Below are 18,143 nucleotides of genomic sequence, written 5' to 3'. Positions count from 1 at the left end.
CTCAAACTTCGCAAACAACTGATGTTCTCGAAGTGTCTGCAATACTGTGCGTAAATGTCTAGCATGGTCCTTCTCCGACTTAGAGTAAACCAGAATATCATCAATGAAAACAATGACAAACTGATCTAAGTATTCTCTGAATACTCTATTCATCAAGTCCATAAAGACAGCTGGAGCGTTCGTCAAACCGAAAGGCATAACACGAAACTCATAAGATCCGTACCTTGTGAGGAATGCTGTCTTCGGAACATCTTGTTCTCTGACTCGTAGCTGATGATAACCAGACCTCAAATCGATCTTTGAAAAGTAAGTAGCTCCCTTCAACTGATCAAACAGGTCATCAATTCTGGGCAACGGGTACTTGTTGCGAACAGTGACCTTGTTTAGTTCTCTGTAATCAATACAAAGACGAAGAGATCCATCCTTCTTCTTGACAAACAGTACTGGTGCTCCCCATGGTGAAGTACTTCTGCGAATAAATCCCTGGCTGAGCAACTGTTGAATTTGATCTTTCAACTCTCGCATCTCCACTGGTGCCATTCTGTACGGCACCTTAGCAATAGGCATAGTGCCTGGAGCTAAATCAATAACGAAGTCTATCTCTCGACTCGGTGGCAAGCCTGGAATTTCCTGGAATACATCCTGGAATTCCTGTACTACCGGGATGCTGTCAAGAGATACCGCAGTCGCTTCCTGTGAGTCCTCCTCAAGAACGAATAAATAAGTGCTAGGCCCTCTATCAGGTTGTGGTACAACAAGAAGATACATCTCCTGTCCTGGTATAGAAAATACAATAGACTTTTCGTAACAGTTAACCTGAGCATGGTACTGAGATAACCAGTCCATCCCAAGTATAACATCATACGAATGCATATCTAACACTAACAAATTTGTAAGAAATCGAAGCCGGCCCATATCTATAAGGATATCACCGCTATACTCTCGTAAAATTGCGCCAACTCCCAATGGTGTATAAATATTAAGAGGTTGGTCACATAACTGAGTCGTCATACCAGATAAGATAACAAAAGATCTAGACACAAAAGAATGTGATGCACCAGTGTCAAACAGTATACGAGCAGTTCTACCATGTATAGAAAACATACCCTCAATAGCCTGAGGAGCCTGCGCATTATGTGACATGAAGTTATAAACTCTGCCATTATGCAACTGCTGTGGAGGTTGTCCCGGAGGAAATGGTGGTGCTGGAAGTGCCGGAAAATTCTGAACTTGCCCACGTGGCATCGGTGGGGCCGGTAGAGGTAACGGCTGATTAGGTCTCGGCTGCCCATACTGTCCCTGCTTAGCTTTGGGACACATCTTGGCCGGATGCCCAATCTCTCTACAGTGATAACAACGTCCCGTAAAAGGACCTGCCTGCCTTCTCTGTTGATTTCCCGACCACTGTTCCTGTCCGGTCTGAGGTATCCCACCTTGTCTACCCTGATTAGGGACTCCATCCCTCTGCACATCTAGGTTTCCTTTGTTTTTCTTCCAAGGTTGATGTCCTTGAAATCTGCCCCGATCATTGGACTTGGCACCACTGCTGCTTCCTTTCTCCCCTGTCTGGTAGTCTCGGTTAGTCCGCTTATCTCCCTTGGACTTCCGGTAATCACTCCTCATCTGGCAGTGCTGTAAGGCGGCATTAACCACCTGGATATAAGTAGTATATGCAGGACTACCTAAGATCACCACTTTAATCGGCCATATTAACCCCTTCACAAAGCGGTCTCTCTTCTTTTCTTCCGTATTGACCTCCTCTGGTGCAAATAATGACAAATTTATGAACTTCTGTTCATACTCAGCCACAGTCATATCTTCCTGTTGCAGATCCAGAAATTCGGTCTTCATCGCTGATCTTACTGACATAGGAAAATACTTGCCGTCAAAGCGAGTCTGAAATTCAGCATACGTCAATCTGGTCCTCTCATCGACAGTAGTAATAGACTCCCACCACTGCAATGCATTGCCTATCAGCATAAACGTAGCCAGCATCTGTTTCTGCACTTCGGTACAGATTACCATCCGAAGATGACGCTCGCTCTCCTGTTTCCACTGATATGCTAACAAGACATCTGTGGACCCCGCAAATGTCGGTGGATTTCCCCGGATGAACGAGTGACGAACTTTGTCCCATGACATTGGCTGTGCCACTGGTTCAGGAACAGGTACTATCGGAGGAGGTTGCTGGTTTCGTAGAGCAGATGCTACTCCTGCTGCCACCGCTCGTGCAATGATATCAGCAACTTGAGGAGAAAATTCCTGATTCTCATTTTGAGTTGGGGAAATACTGCGATGACGGTTCGCATTCCTTGTCCCACGCCGAGACATCCTTCTATTAAATTTAGAAAAATCTAACGTCAGTACATTATAATGGACCGACTAAAAGAATACAAAGAACCCTAATACTTAGGCTCTAATTATCAGAATACACAACGCGGAAGTATAGTAATCACAGATCCCTAAGACACTCGAACCTGGAATGCTCTGATACCAACTGTAACACCCCCACATTTTCCACGCATAAGTTGATCAGGCTTATACACGAAAAACGAGGGATATCAAAAACAATTGGCAATATACAAGCATGGAATACAAAATGATGGAAATAAAAGAATTTAGACAGGAAAGAAACATTAAATAATACAACATCCATTCATCCTTTATTTAATACAGTACTTCATTACAACTTGGAAATCCTACGTCAGGGATCCCTAAATATAACCCTGAGAGTTCAACGTCAAAAGTAAATAAAAACTGAAACTGAAATACTACATAAAACTTCTACCCTGCACTGGATCGTAGGAGTAGATGAGTTCGGATGATGGTCCCACACTGCTAACCTCAGCCTTGAAACGGATACTGACCGTATCCTGAAATAACAACAATGGTGGGTCAACCCCACGAGCAAGTCCTCTCTACTATGACCCAAATCAGAGAATCCAATAAATTAATCATTATGAATCGGATGAGTACTATATCTGTATACATCCTATGGGAACTATCCGATGTATAACATGACCTCAACCAGAATAGACGGTGATCACTTAGACTCACACTAGGTGGTTAAGTGTCGCCTTTCCCTACCCGGGAAATCAGCTATTATACATGGTGCACGGTACTGACAACACAGACTATAACGAACTACACAGTGATAACACCTCGCAAAGTACTGATGAATATACTGAGCATATAAATTAGGCAACACATGCCAACAATATTAAGAAATATACCGAGTATGTCAATTAGGCAACACATGCCAATAATATTAAACCACATACCCCGACAGCCACACATCTGTCTATCGCAACGAATGCATAAGGTATAAATGAGTCTAAACTTATTAGTCAGCTCACATGGTTCTATATGGCAACACATCCATATAATATAAATGCGACATAATAAACAGTCCATTTATTCCCTGAAATGCACACATCATAATAATCATGGTTTATATACGATTAACAGTATAAATATTCCATAATATATAATGGGTTATTTATATGAAGAAAACCAAGCACTAATTAATTTAACATTAATGGTTATTACAGTTTAATAAAATAATACCATTAATAGTCGTTAAATCAATTACATATGTTTACTAGCGATTCGCACCTTAACTGATACAATTAATATTTAGAAATATTAATCGGACAATTATAATAATTAACGAGAAATAAAATAATAATATAATGTCCCGTTAATTCCAAAAATGCCAACCCGAGGCCCCAAAATGTATAGTGAAGGTCCTGGTAATGACAAAACAGTCCCTAGGGGTATTCTGGACTTTTCCAGCAGCCGCAGAGGCCCTTCACGCGCCCCCACGCGCCTCCCAGAGCTCCCCACACGCGCCGCCAAGCTTTCCCCCTCTCCCACGCGCCTCCACGCGCGTCTGGCGTCAGCCACGCGCGCACACGCGCTCCCACGCGCGTTTGGAGAGTCCCACGCGCGCGCACGCGCTGCCACGCGCGCGTTGATGGCTTCCTGCTGACGTGGCATTCTCCGGTTGGTTGGCTGCATCATCCTTCCTACATGCGCGCCACACCGGATCATCTCACCCTATCTTCCCTCCATCCAACGCCCACAGATCCGGGTGTACCGCGGTATCATGGACCGCGATGCACCGGATCAATCAGACTCCACTAATGGCCAGGATGCGCGCGTACACCCTCCTATGGTGCGCCGCGTTGCACCGGATCACTCCGGTCGTCTCCCCCACTGCCGGCGACCGGAAAACTCGCCGGAAGGTCGCCGGAAATTGCAGAAAATGCCCGGAAAAATCTAGAAAATTCTAGAAAAATCCCTAAAGTCTTATTTAATTATTTTTAGCCATTATTAATTTCATAGGACATTAAATAAATATATACCATCCTATATAATTAAAATTCCATTAATTGAATAAAATAAAATTAATAATTTCTTAACCTCTAAACCTTGGCTCTATGCATAAAACTAAGCTAAACAATTAATTTATTAATTCAAAGGGGAAAAGTAGATAATAACTTGCCTTTTTGAATTTAAAATAAATCCGCCGGTCTGCGCGTAGTCGGGTAAAATTGCCTACACCGGTCCAAGCTTCTTTCTCTTTCTCTTTTCCTTTCACTCTTATAAAATAGCTCTCTAGAATTTATACTTTGCTTCTAACTCCCTTTATTTTTTTTTCTAAGGCAAGCTAGTTAATTTATACACAAAATATATAATATAAATATTACAAATATCTAATTTATAATAACTTCTCACCCATTTCTCATATTCCTACCTATATGGCTTTAAGACAATGCTATCTTTAATCAAGATATTTGATCCACCATTCTACCATACTAAATGAAATTCTATCCTAGTATTTAATTTTCCATCATTACATTGATTTATTATAACTATTATTATTATTATTACTAATATTATTATTAATAAACTTTTATTATTATTATTATTATAATATTATTATTATTATTATTAAACTAATATAATTATTATTATTGTTATTACAAAATAATATATTATATCATCATAATACTTTATAACACAAATATAATATTCTAATTAACTAATATTGCTTAATTAAACAAAATAAACAAATAATAATACATGCACAATTAAATACATAAATTTACTATTTTAACATACACAATTAATTTACATGCACCATTAAATGAACTTAATATAACAATGAAGCATGCACAATAATAGGTACAGGAATCCACACATAATTGAATTTAAATACACTAAACTCTTTAATTAATTACGGGGTATTACAGTTTAGATACAGGTGAGAAAATAATATTTCACCAGGAAGAAGGCCGGTGCCGGTTCAAATATTCACATCCTTGGGGCAGGCCCTAATAGTGATGTCATTGGGAAGATAGAGTTTCATGCGAAGAACATCCAGATCTCATGGTAATAACGACTACTATCCTTGGGGAGGTATGCGAAGATTTAAAGAAGAAGAAAGAAGTGACACTGACCTTGAAAGGATGGAGAGCTGCAAGGATGTTGCAAGAAAACTGAAGATGAAGAACCTATCGCAGGGTTCGCCGGAGAAGATTTGATTGGACCAGAAAAGATTCGATTTGCCTGCAAATAGTGGATTGTGAATGGATTGACAACGAAATATGATAGGTACGACAAGGAAGGCTGTAGGTGTGAAGGAACGATATATAAAAGGAAAGTGGTCCCGTTAACCGACACATCAGGAAGTTAAAGAGATTCAAATTTTAAAGACATTTATTCCGAAGCCGACCGCTCAATGCCCCACATCGTCTCGAGCCGTCAAATCATCATTAACTATCAAGTCATCATTAGCTCAATTGATAATCACACCCTAATTAATGAGGGAGTGATTATGGGGGTAGTTGAGGATACCAAAGACGGCATGGGCCGGATTCAACCCACGTGATGAAGAATAGGCCTGGTAAATGACCTGGGCCCGAATCAAACTGCCACTAGGCAAGCCCAATGCTGAAAAGTAAAGTTAGAGGCCCATAAAGGTGAACAGGCCTATAGTTATAAAAGCCTCAAGGACAAGCCCAATAGAGGGAGTTAGTTAAGAATCTTCTAGAACACTGTAAACAATCTATAAGTAGACAAAAATAAAGGAGAGAGGGGGGAGAAAATATTTGAAGTGTAATTAAATTTTGCCAATTTAAAGAGAGAAAATTTCTTGCAGTTAACTAGATTGAGCTTTAGCTTCTCACCATTTGCTATTAAGCATTCCCTGGCAATGTCCAGGGCTGATTTCTGGAGGCCAATAACCGCGACTCGCTTCCCTTTGACAAACTCTGCAACACTTGCATAATCTACGGCAGCGTAGTCCATTGAATGTATCACCTTGCCATGAAAGGCTTCAGGGCCTTTATTTGGAGGAAATTCTAGAATGTTTGGAACATCGCTGAACCTTCCCAAATAAAGGATCGTGAAATCAACTTGGTAAATCTACACTACCATCAAATAGTAAAGATTGAAAGACATATTGATGCTCAAAAGTGGGTGTAATTAGAACAGATTGGTATCACACGTATAGTGTATGAGTGCACGCATGCATATTTATATATATAGTCAGTAAATCAGGTTAGGATCAAGTTGGATTAATGATGGCAACTTTGGATATGCAGGATTTTCCCAATTTCATTAGACAAATCCTGCTATGTGCTAGGGGAGAGGGTACAAAACCGACAAATGATGGAGATCACTCCACATACAGTGTAGTCCCACAAACAATACTGACCCACCATAGGTAGATTGATAACCTGATATCACCTACCACCTAGATACTCATATTAAAATAAATATATACTATAGTACGTACAAGAAAGATTTTCTTCGTGCACAACACCTATATGTGTCGAGTGCTAGATTTTAGAAACACGTACCTTAGTTAAAAGGCATTGAGTATCATGTACAGTAAGGTTCCATTTCCCTTTAGAGTTGAAGGGCTCACTTGTGCCACCCCACAAACTCCATGCTTGCATCTCTTCTTCTTCATCTGATAGGCTTTCATAGCTGATGCTCATCACTCTGCTATTGAAATTGATGTGCCGAAGCAGATCAAATTAAGTAGAATATGATTGCACATAGTCGAGGACTTGGTGTTGGTTAGGGAACTCTTCTGTCACCGAAGACGGCCATGGAAAATCGAAGAACTGGTAGAAAGGTTTGGGAGTCTAGAGCTTAGTAGTTGTTGACCCTAAAATCGGCTGGCTAGAGCCGATCTTAAATTGATGAGTTGCGAGCGTGCCAGAACCAAATATATAGTTCAATTGTGAGTTGTCAACTTATAGTCTCTTAGGGAATGTTGACTTCAGGCGATTATAGGAGATAGAGAACAAATAAACTACTAAATAAGTTCAATATTACCTTAGTTAAAAGGACTTTTTGTAAACAAATTATAGTAACGTAACAAGAGAATAGAAAGGGGGAGATAATGGATATAGCAAGAAAGGAAAGAATGAGGAGAGAAGAAGAGAGACAGAGAAAGAGAGAGATACTGAGAGAGATTAAGAGATAGAGATGAAGAAGAAATAGCAAGGATGCTATTCTTAGAAAGGCTTGAAGAAGCAAACAAATAATAATAAGGATTCTGAGGGTGCTGGACCTCTAGTACAGCATACCCTTTTGTTTATTTATATACAATATTGTAAACCAATTCCTACCAACAAGAATTTCAATTACAATAAAACTCCCTATTAATTATAAATTCAAACTAAGATTCCTAGATAAAGATTAATCCCTAACTAACCAAACAAATCTTATCTGACATAAAGTGTCTCAAAACAACTTAAAAATCTTCCTATCTGATCATAACTTTGCCCTGTTACTGTACTAATGCCATCATAATTGTAATCCAGTCCTTTGAATCCACATTCTCAAGCCTACTTCCATCAGTCCATCAAACAGCCCAATATTCATGTAGCCCAAATACTTGTTTCCATCAATTATTAAGCCCATGTACTCTTGGCCCATGACAACTTTGCCCTGTATATCAAATCCAACTAAAGCCCAAACACGATTACCAAAATGGGTGTCAACAATGCCCCCCAATTTTGGTAGCTGTTTTAACCCTTCGGCTTCTAAAATTTGAATACACCCATTGCATTGGGATTTAGCATACATATCATATAATCTCTTGAGTTATATCAGGAGTAGATTTCCCAAAAATGCCGATCACACTAACCCATCTTGTCATTAATGACATTGTGATAATCCTTTCTTTTCCACTAAAAACACGTCTCTTCTCTCATTTGAACAAGACTCTGCAAACCCTTCTTCTCTTCCTGAAACTCTTGCTGCAATCAAATTCTTCTTGCAACTATGGCTTCAAAATCACAGAAGCAAAGTGATTTGACGTTAAAGAATCCCTCTCCCGAAGCAACATCGCACACCCAAATGACGAAATCGGTAATCAAAACCCTAGTCCCGGCCGACTTGAATACTACTATCTTGATCGATATCACAAAGAACGCTAAAGGACTTGGCCCAACGTTTCTTAATCGATTCCCTCCATCATTATCCTCAATTTATCCCCAGGCTGAGCAACAACTTCCTTTCTCAAAACCTCTCTATCTGGCAGCGGAAGGGGACAGACCCACCCTCTCTGTCAGAAATTGGCATCCACTAATGCTCCAATGCAATAACTGGGTGGATCGTGTATCAGCAGCAAAAGGAGAGCAATGGAAAAGGATGGGAATTTACGACCTCATTCAACTCAGTAAGATCCTTTTTACTTTTGACCGAGCCTTGTTTTTTGCTTCTTTACACTTTTGGTCCCCAACAACCAATTCTCTACACTTGCACTGTGGTATGATGGCTCCTACCTTGAGGGATGTCTGTTTTTTAATAGGATTAAAGCCTCGGGGAGATGAAATCAATTATCTCCTTCAAGATAAAGAGATCTCTTTTTATTTTCTAGAACAAAAAGGGGCTAAACCCTTTGTGCAATCACATGGTCTTTTCTTAAAAGAAATGTTAGGGGAAGAAGGGACCGATGTAGATAAACATGAACATATAGGGTTTCTATTATTGTGGTTGTGTAGATATTTGTTATGTGCCCCTACCATTCAGATCACCAAGGACCTTACTCAACTGGCCATTGCCCTATCGAAAGGAAAACCCATGGCATTAGCTCCGTTTATCTTAGCCTCTTTATACAGAGGCTTATCTGACCTTATTACGTCCAACTTTTCAAGGTCTGGAGGACCATTTTGGCTTTATCAATTCTGGTTGCATGCATATTTTCCTGAACTTGCTCTTCCTATTCGACTTGCTCCAAATGATCCTTTGCTATCATTCGGATATGCTAAAGTCAAACCCAAAGACCATTCCTTTAATGACTGTTTTCAATTCTTCTATCATCAGTGCAAAATCAGGACTCAATCCCAATTCCTTCCCTTTTCCAAATGTTAACTAGCTCCATCTTGGTTGTTTCCCCCTACTACCGAGTCTTCTCCTGAATAGATTGACCTTTATATCGCTTCATAGGACCACTTCTTGATCGCAAGAGATATACCTTACAATACCGTTGCTCCCAATTTACCCAAGAGCCGAACTGGGGTTGAGTTTTATAACACAGCACAGTTAGCTCGGCAATTTGGATTGACGCAGATGATCCCAGTGCCTCCCCATTTTTCTTACAACAAGAACTATCACAAGCGGGTTAAGCTCTCAAACAATGAACAGATTCAAGATGTTACCAATCAGTTTACCCAACGTCTTCAAGAATTTCAGTACAAATCCTTTCTAGAAGAACCGCATACAGATCCAAGCTTCAAAACCTGGTGGGCGTCATATATTAATTTTACCAGGACTATAGATTCCAGTCAACTTGTATCCACCCTCCTTAGCTCCTACAAATTTATATCCCTCAATTTTTAAGGTGTTGATTCCCTTGAACCCATTGATCTTCCTACCGCTCCTGAACCAGAGAACATAACAAATATTACACCAACTCGTCCTCCTTCAGTAGCTCCTGCAGGTAGGACCAGATCTCGCTCTCGGCAAAGTAAGTTTTCTATCCTCTTCTTTCCATCAATACTTCTATTTGGTTTATATGATACTTAACAATGGATAATGTAATTCCAGGCACATATTCCAATACACCAGAGAAATCTGGTACCAAATCTGAAGAAACTCACATTGATTTCTACATTCCTTTGCAAAGTATTCCCCCATCCTCGGCTACTCAGGTAATACTCCTAACCGAATCATATATATCCTTTTTGATGCATACCATTCCTTTACTTAAACTTCTTCTCCAGAAAGCTACAAGAAGGAATACCATAGGAAATAAACCCAAAAAATCAAGAGCCAAGAGACATTTTGACTTGATTGATGATGATGAAGCGGATGATGATGAAGTCATCTCCAAGAAGAAGAAGTCTGCTACTGAATCTCCCAATGTAATTTCTTTCTGCCTGATCTTATATATATATATATATATATATATATATATATATATATATTACTCCTTGAATATAATTAAATCGGCATTATTTGCAGAAAGCTCAAGTCTCCTCAGATCAAAAATCAATTCAGGAAATCTTTACTGATCATGTCGAAGATGAAGACAAAATTGAAGTGTCAGTAGGACAAAAATCAAGGTCTCCAATATCTTCCCCAAACCTGGCTGCAATTTCAATTGGTGAACAAATTGGAGATTCTGATGAAGTGAGTAACGATATATTTCTATATATATACATTTCTTTTATGTCCTGTTCTTGTAGACTTATTATGGCTATGGCATGTTTCAGGTACAACATGGCTCGACTAATCCAATTAATCCTATCAGTACCAACCCAAGCTCTCCCTTTGACACCCTTGACTCTTTATTTGATTCTGTCTTTGACTCACCTGATCTTAATCCTCCTGAAGTTCTAACTGAACCATCCTCTGACATACCCCCAGAAGTAATAAAAGCCATCCAGATATTGTCCCAAATGGTACAACAGAATTTGTCTCTTACCCTTTCATTCAAAAATGAAATGGCCGAGACACTTTCTTTCCTTGGTAGTTATCCTGGATTCTCCATGAATGATCAAACCTTCTTCAAAAATTTCCAGCTTCAAGTGCCTTTTTTGACAACTGCTTATACTGAATCAATCCGTACTATTGATCACTACTCTTCCCAGTATCATGAGAAAGAAAAGCTTTCTCAAACTTTTAAAAAAGGAAAGGAACTGCATCTATCCTTGAAGAAAGAGGCTGCTGAGCTGGATACTAAGGAGAAAAAGCTTCAGCCGAACTTGCTCAACTTCAGTTGGACAAGACACAGCTTGGTAGCAAAGTGGCTGATCTAAGGGCTTAAGCGGAGACCGCAGCTCTCAAATTCAAATCTTTGCAAGCACAGATGCCGAAGTTTGAACAAAACAAGAAAGTGGCAGAAACATCCCTTAATCAATCTCGAGCTTTGTGGGCGGACTTCAAAGCCAAATTTGAAGAATTTCACAGTAATTTTACCAGAATTTGAACATTCATGGGTCTGTAATATGTTTTGAACAATTTGCCTTTTGTGATGTCTTGCTATGATATTTTTGGCTTTTAAAGTATACTGAGCTTCTATTTACTATATAACTATACTTATTCATAATTTATTCAAACAACAAGGCAAAAATACAATCCAAACTATTTTTACTTAACTGGAAACTTCTTTTCTTCCATAAGCTCAAAAATAGTTGGCTTATATTTTTTAAAGTACCTTCCATTTATCGGCCTTTCATGCACTTCACCATCTAGATTTTTTAACTTATAAGCTCCTCCACGCAATACTTAGTAAATTAAGTATGGACCCTTCCAAGTAGGTGACCACTTGCCATAGACCCTATCCACCTTTCCAGGTGGAAGAACTATTTGCCAAACCATATCGCCCTCTGCAAATGACTTGAACTTCACCCTTTTATTGTAAGTACTCATGACTTTTGCTTTATGCATCATAAGGTGATCCAAAGCAAGTTTCTGGACTTCATCTAAGTCTTCCAACTCGGCAAGCATAGCTTCATTATAATCGGCAGGAATGAGATTATATTGCAAGGCAACCCTTGCCGATTTTACGTTTAACTCCATTGGCAACACTGCATCATGACCAAACGTTAGCCGATATGGAGTTGTCCCTGTACTTGTCCTTTTTAAGTTTCTATAGGCCCATAAGGCTTCTGAAAGGGCTTCATGACAACGCCTCGGCTTGTCTTTTATCATCTTTTCAATAATTTCAATCATAACTTTATTTGATGTTTCTGCCTGGCCATTCCCTTAAGCATAATAGGGTATTGAGGTAACCATTTTCACTTGCGTATCAATGCCGAGCTGTAACACTTCATTCGCTCGAAAAACAGAACCATTATCGGCAACAATTGATCTGGTAATCCAAATTGATGAAAGATATGTCGTTCCAAAAACTGTATATCGGTATTATGAGTCACCGATACATATTCCTCGGCTTCTACCCATTTAGTAAAATTATCAGTAGCGAGAATAATCCAGTGATGACCCTTTGAGGAAGGAGGATTAATCTTGCCGATTAGATCTATAGCCCAATTTCTGAAAAGCCATGGTTTAACTAGTAATTGCATTTCTATTGCTGGGACCCACTGCATTGGACCATGTTTTTGATAGTCTATACAGCCTTTTACATAAATCATACAATCTTTTCTCATTCCTGGCTAATAATATCCATATCAGTGTACCAACCACCTCATTTTTATGCCAGCTTGGTGAGCTCTACATATCCCTTCATGTACCTCAGCTATGATCTTCAAACTTGCTAATGCACTGAAATAACAAACCATCATCAACCGATCTTCTATAAAGATCTCCATCCATAAGCACATAATCGACTGCACTTCTTCTAATTCTTCGATCGGCTTCAGAAGTCGGATGTTGCAAGAACAGGATGTAAGGAATTCGCCAATCATCATCATCCAATACGGCAACATCAGTGGCAAAGACTTCTTCCATAATTTGATTTCTTGTTTCAGCTGATGGAAGAGATCGGCGTGTAATCTTCATTACTCTTTCCTTCATTCCACTCGGCACCTTAACTCCTGAAGCCGTCTGTGCTAAATCATTAGCTATTTTATTCATGGCCCTTGGTCTATATTCCAAAGTCACATTGTGAAATTGGTTAACCAATTGGGTTGCCAATGAATTAAATGATCTTAATTGTCAATTCAAACATCTAAAGTCTTCTGAGATTTGATTAATCACTAAACTCAAATCTCCCACAGTGTAGACATCTTTGACTGCCATTTCCAATAGAATTTTCAAGCCTATAATCAATGCTTCATACTCGGCTTGATTATTAAAGCACCTGAAATCCAAAAAGAAGGAAAACGAAATTTAATTCCCTATTGGGGATATTATAACTATACCAGCACCCGAGCCTTCACTGGTACTTGACCCATCGAACATTAAAGTCCATGGAGTCATGAATATGGATGCTGAGTCAAGCTCATCAAATACTTGTGACCCAATTTCGGGCGAGGGATGATCGGCAAGAAAATCTGTCAATGCTCTTCCCTTAATTGCCTTTTGTGGAACATATGCAAAGTTAAATTCCATTAGCGCCCTGTGATTAATGGCCATGATAGCATATACTTTATAAGATTGGTTTGGCAAACAATATAAACCAAAACAGGTAATATATAGACTCTTAATTTCATTGTTGCAAAATACAAGGCCAAACATAATTTCTCAATCGGTGTATATCTACACTCGACTGGAGTTAAAACTTGACTGAGGTAATATATTGCGTGTTCACTTCCTGCTTCATTCTCTTGTGCTAACATAGCTCCAATGGATTCTTCAGCAGCCGATAAGTATAATTTCATTAGCCATTTCGTCCTTGGTGGCATCATGACAAGAGGACTCGACAAGTATTGCTTAATCTAGGCAAATGCCCTTTGATGAATATCATCCCATCTAAATTCTTCCATCGGCTTCAACTTAAGTAGCGGGGAAAACACATGTAACTTCCCAGCTGTATTAGCAATAAATCTCCTAAGATAATTCACTAGTCCAAGTAACCTTTGCAACTGTTTCTTGCTTCTCGGTGCACTAGCATCAATAATCGCCTTAGATTTATTCCTATCGATCTCTATACCCCTTTGATGAACCAAGAAACCCAAAAAGTTTCCTGCCGATACTCCAAAGGCACACTTTATTGGATTCATTTTTAGCTTATGAGCCCTCATCCTCTCAAAAGATGCTTTGAGGTGGACTAGATGCTCTTTCCTTGTTACTGATTTCACCACCACATCATCAATGTACACCTCCATAAACTTGCCGAGCATATCATGAAAAATAAATTCATGGCTCGTTAATATGTGGCCCCAGCATTCTTCAACCCAAAAGGCATCACCACCCATTCAAAAGTTCCAATCGATCCGGGACACCTTAAAGCTGTCTTTGGAATGTCCTCCTCGGCTATATAAATTTGATTATAGCCTGAGTGTCCATCCATAAAAGACATAATTTGGTGCTTTGCAGCCGCATCAATCAGCTGATCAGCTATCGGCATTGGATATTCAACTTTTGGAGTTGCCAAATTTATGTTTCGGAAATCAAAACATATACGTAATTTTCCATTCTTCATGATAACAGGGACAGCATTTGATAACCATTCAACATACCTTGTAGTTCGAATGAAGCCAACATCCAACAATCGTTCGATTTCCATTTTGACTTTGTCTACTACTTCTTGAGACATTCGACGAGGTGGCTGTTTATATGGCTTGTAGCCATCTTTAATGGGCAACCGATGTTCCACCAAATCTCTGGATAAACCCGGCATTTCTTCATAGTTCCAAGCAAAACAGTCACTGTATTGTTTCAACAAGCCGATAACCTCAGCATGTAATTCTGGTTCTAATAGTGCACTAATATAAGTAGGTCTAGGCTCTGTGTCAGTGCCTAAATTCACCTCCTTTAAAGGATCCTGAGTGTCTGCTTTAAGATCATCGAGCTTTGCTAGTGCTAACTCCAAGTCTTCTAACTGAATTGCATCCAACTTTTCATTACTGAGCCGATCGATCTCAGTAAGATCGATCGATGGTCCTGGCTCTATTATTGCATCTTTCTCTAGCCATTTTTCGGCTATGTACGCTTGAAGCCTGATACAAGTGGCCCTAAAGGCCTGCTGCCGAGCAACTTCCCTTTCAAGTTTCGTTTCCATCAATAACTTCTTCAATTATAGCAAGCCAAGGGAGTTCTACCTTTGGCCTGGAATTCTCCTGCTGCAACTCGCCTATTTCACGATCGGCAAGACTTCTTCTCATGGTTACCGAGGTTGGTCTTCCATCGACTCCTATTCCCATAAACCTGATAAGAACACATTCTTCGTCATATAAAACAGCATCTGCCGAATACACTTTTGCCACAAATGGCTTATCATCGGCATTTACTATTTTTACTTTATCTCTATCCCAAAAAATTAGCATCTGATATAATGATGATGGGATGCACATATTTGGATGAATCCAATCATGACCTAATAACAAATTATAGGAAGCCATGGATTCAATAATAAAAAATGCCGCATAAGACGTCCTACCTCCAACCTCTACTTCTAAAGGAAGGATCCCTTTAGTGCTGGTAGAACCTATGTTGAAACCACAAATTGCTACATCAATAGGAATAACATCTTCCATACTCTTGCCGAGTTTCTTCAATGTGTTTGTTATAATAACATTCAAAACCGAGCCATTGTCTACCAAGACTTAATTAATAGGTTGACCTTCTACCCACACCTTAACATACAAAGGCCTGAGTTATTGAGTTATTGCTAACAAAGGCTTTTCAAAAACCACCTTCTCTGCCGATTCTGAGGAAAGAATTGATAAATTCTGAATCAGCTGAGTTTCCTTCTCATTCTTCTCAGTATTTGCATTTGATGCCGATGGAGCCTGGAACATTGCGGGTAATACAAATGCCATGTTACATGATATCTCGTCTAGGAAACTGCTAAACTGAATTCAGAATTCATTGTTACGTCTAGGCCACGTCGGCTGATGCTCTTCATCCGGGTCATCTTTATCTAGAATGCCGATAACCTCGGCTTGCACTACTTTGCTTCCTCCTTCAGCTTTTCTTTTTTCCTCAGCCCTTCTCCTTTGTTTTCTACGCTTCTAAGATCGAGTTAGGCCCTCATTCTGAGATTGTTGAGCTTTAGGGAACTTTGGATGATTAACTCAAGTCCATCTATCTTCAGTCGAGTCTGTCCTTGGTTTCACAGTTCGTACTCTATATGAATTAGCTCATTTCTGTACCCAAATCTCTGACTGAACCAGTAACTACCTCTTAAAACTGGGATGCCAATTTTGGGAATGAAATCGGCTAGATATATCACCCTGCCGAGTTCGTCTTCCTGCTTTCAAATGGCTGTTGCTGGAATCTCCTTGCCGAAGCTCCTTCCCAAGCTTCAACGGGAAAATAAGCCTCTCAAGAATTCCTTTCTTCTTTGGTTGAACCTCCATTGGCACGTCTTTCTTTGGTTGTTGCTTTCCTTTGCAATTTGGGTAACAACCATTATCAATCAAGGCTAATTGAGCCTCCCTTAATTGCTTCTGCAATTCTGCTATCTTTTCAGGTGTCGCAGTTGATGAAAGGTACTCACCAGATAACTTCTCTGCCTCCTGCCAATTCACTCGCTTGGCTAAACTTATTACATTTGTAGATGTGATTCTTGGAAACTAATTAGTATCCACCTTCATGGTCTCTGGAGTTTTCTTCAGGAATTTTAAAGTGCCTTCGTCAATAGCTTTCTGCAATACACCTCGTAGAACAGTACAATCATTAATAGCATGGTTCCAAGAGTTATGATCCTTACAATACTCTTTTCCCTTCAAGTCACTTGATGATGGAATCCTATGCCCTTTTGGCAAAGATATCATTTTATCGGCCATCAAGTGATCAAAAATTTGATCTGTTTTTGATAAGTCGAACGAATAACTTTTCCCAGTATCGGCAGGACCTTTCTTTGTTGCTGATGTTGATGTTGATGAATTGCCCCCCCCCCCCCCCCCCCGCGGTGGTTGGTTTAGGTTTAACCAACGCCTCACAAACGTATGACTTTTTGATATTAACCTCTGTGACGTCAACTTCTAATTCATCTCCAACTTCTGCCGAGAATACCTCATAATTAAGGTCCTTGTACCAAGTACCCTTAGAAGAATTTTTCCTCTCTTTCTCTTCTTTTAGTATTTCCTCATACCAAGAAGCCCTATCTGCCAAATCAAAGAGATCTTGAAACTCAACCCCATCAAACCTCTTGCAATGTTCAATGTCTAAACCATTTAATGCCAACTTGATGTATTCTGGTTCTGGCAAACTTACTCGGCATTTGAGTTTAACCTTTCTGAACCTGGAGACAACAGTTTCAACCGATTCACTCGGCAACTGAGATAATCGAGATATGTTTGCCAGTGTAACTTCTGTCTCTGTTCGGTAGAATTGGGTATGGAACACTTCCTCCATCTCATCCCAAGTCTGAATAGAATTAGCCGGTAAGTTGCTGTACCATTCAAAAGCTGCCCCGGTAAGAGAGCTAGAGAATAACCTCATCCTTAACCAAGGGCTAAAACCAGCTTCTCCACATTGTGCAGTGAACCTTGCAATATGTTATACTATAGAGAAGTTTTCTTCGCCACTGTACATAGAAAAATCGGGATACCGATAATTTCTAGGCAACTTATGGGCATCAACGTGATCAGGATAGGGCTTTTTGTATACTGGTCGAGCACGTCTGCGACCTTGTACTACTTCGGCCTGTATTAAAGCTAAAATTTGAGCCCTATCAATCCCTGTATTTCTTCCTGGAAGATCATTTGGGTGCCGCAGAATAAATGGATTCATCCACTCCCTTTGTGGATCGGCATTCACTTGCCCCCCAGCAGCCGCTGGAGGTATCAAAGGATTGACCCTACCTTGGTTTAGATGGCCAACACCTTCTTGTTGATTTCTCACTGGTGGAATCGGCTGCTCATTGGAACGCTGCACAGGCTGATCATTCATTAATGGCTGGAACACCGGCACAGGATTCACCACCAATGGATTTGATAAGATTGGTGGATTTCCCATTGGCATGCCAAGTGTATGATTCGACACGTTGCTGATCGTAACACCAAGTCCTGCACTTGGCAATATGGTGTTTGTTCGAGGTC

General features: G+C 39.8%; 1 pseudogene; it reads right to left on the bottom strand.

Moving 5' to 3' along the window:
• Positions 1–18,143, bottom strand: part of LOC132285577 (probable flavin-containing monooxygenase 1) — a 39,282-nt pseudogene that overhangs the window by 19,604 nt on the left and 1,535 nt on the right.

This window comes from Cornus florida, unplaced genomic scaffold (assembly GCF_030987335.1).
Source record: "Cornus florida cultivar Cherokee Brave unplaced genomic scaffold, ASM3098733v1 CherokeeBrave_3.0.0_Hap2_Chr02, whole genome shotgun sequence".
Taxonomy (NCBI): Eukaryota; Viridiplantae; Streptophyta; class Magnoliopsida; order Cornales; family Cornaceae; genus Cornus; species Cornus florida.
Note: the sequence above shows the minus strand (reverse complement) of the source record. Positions and strands in the feature narration are given on the sequence as shown.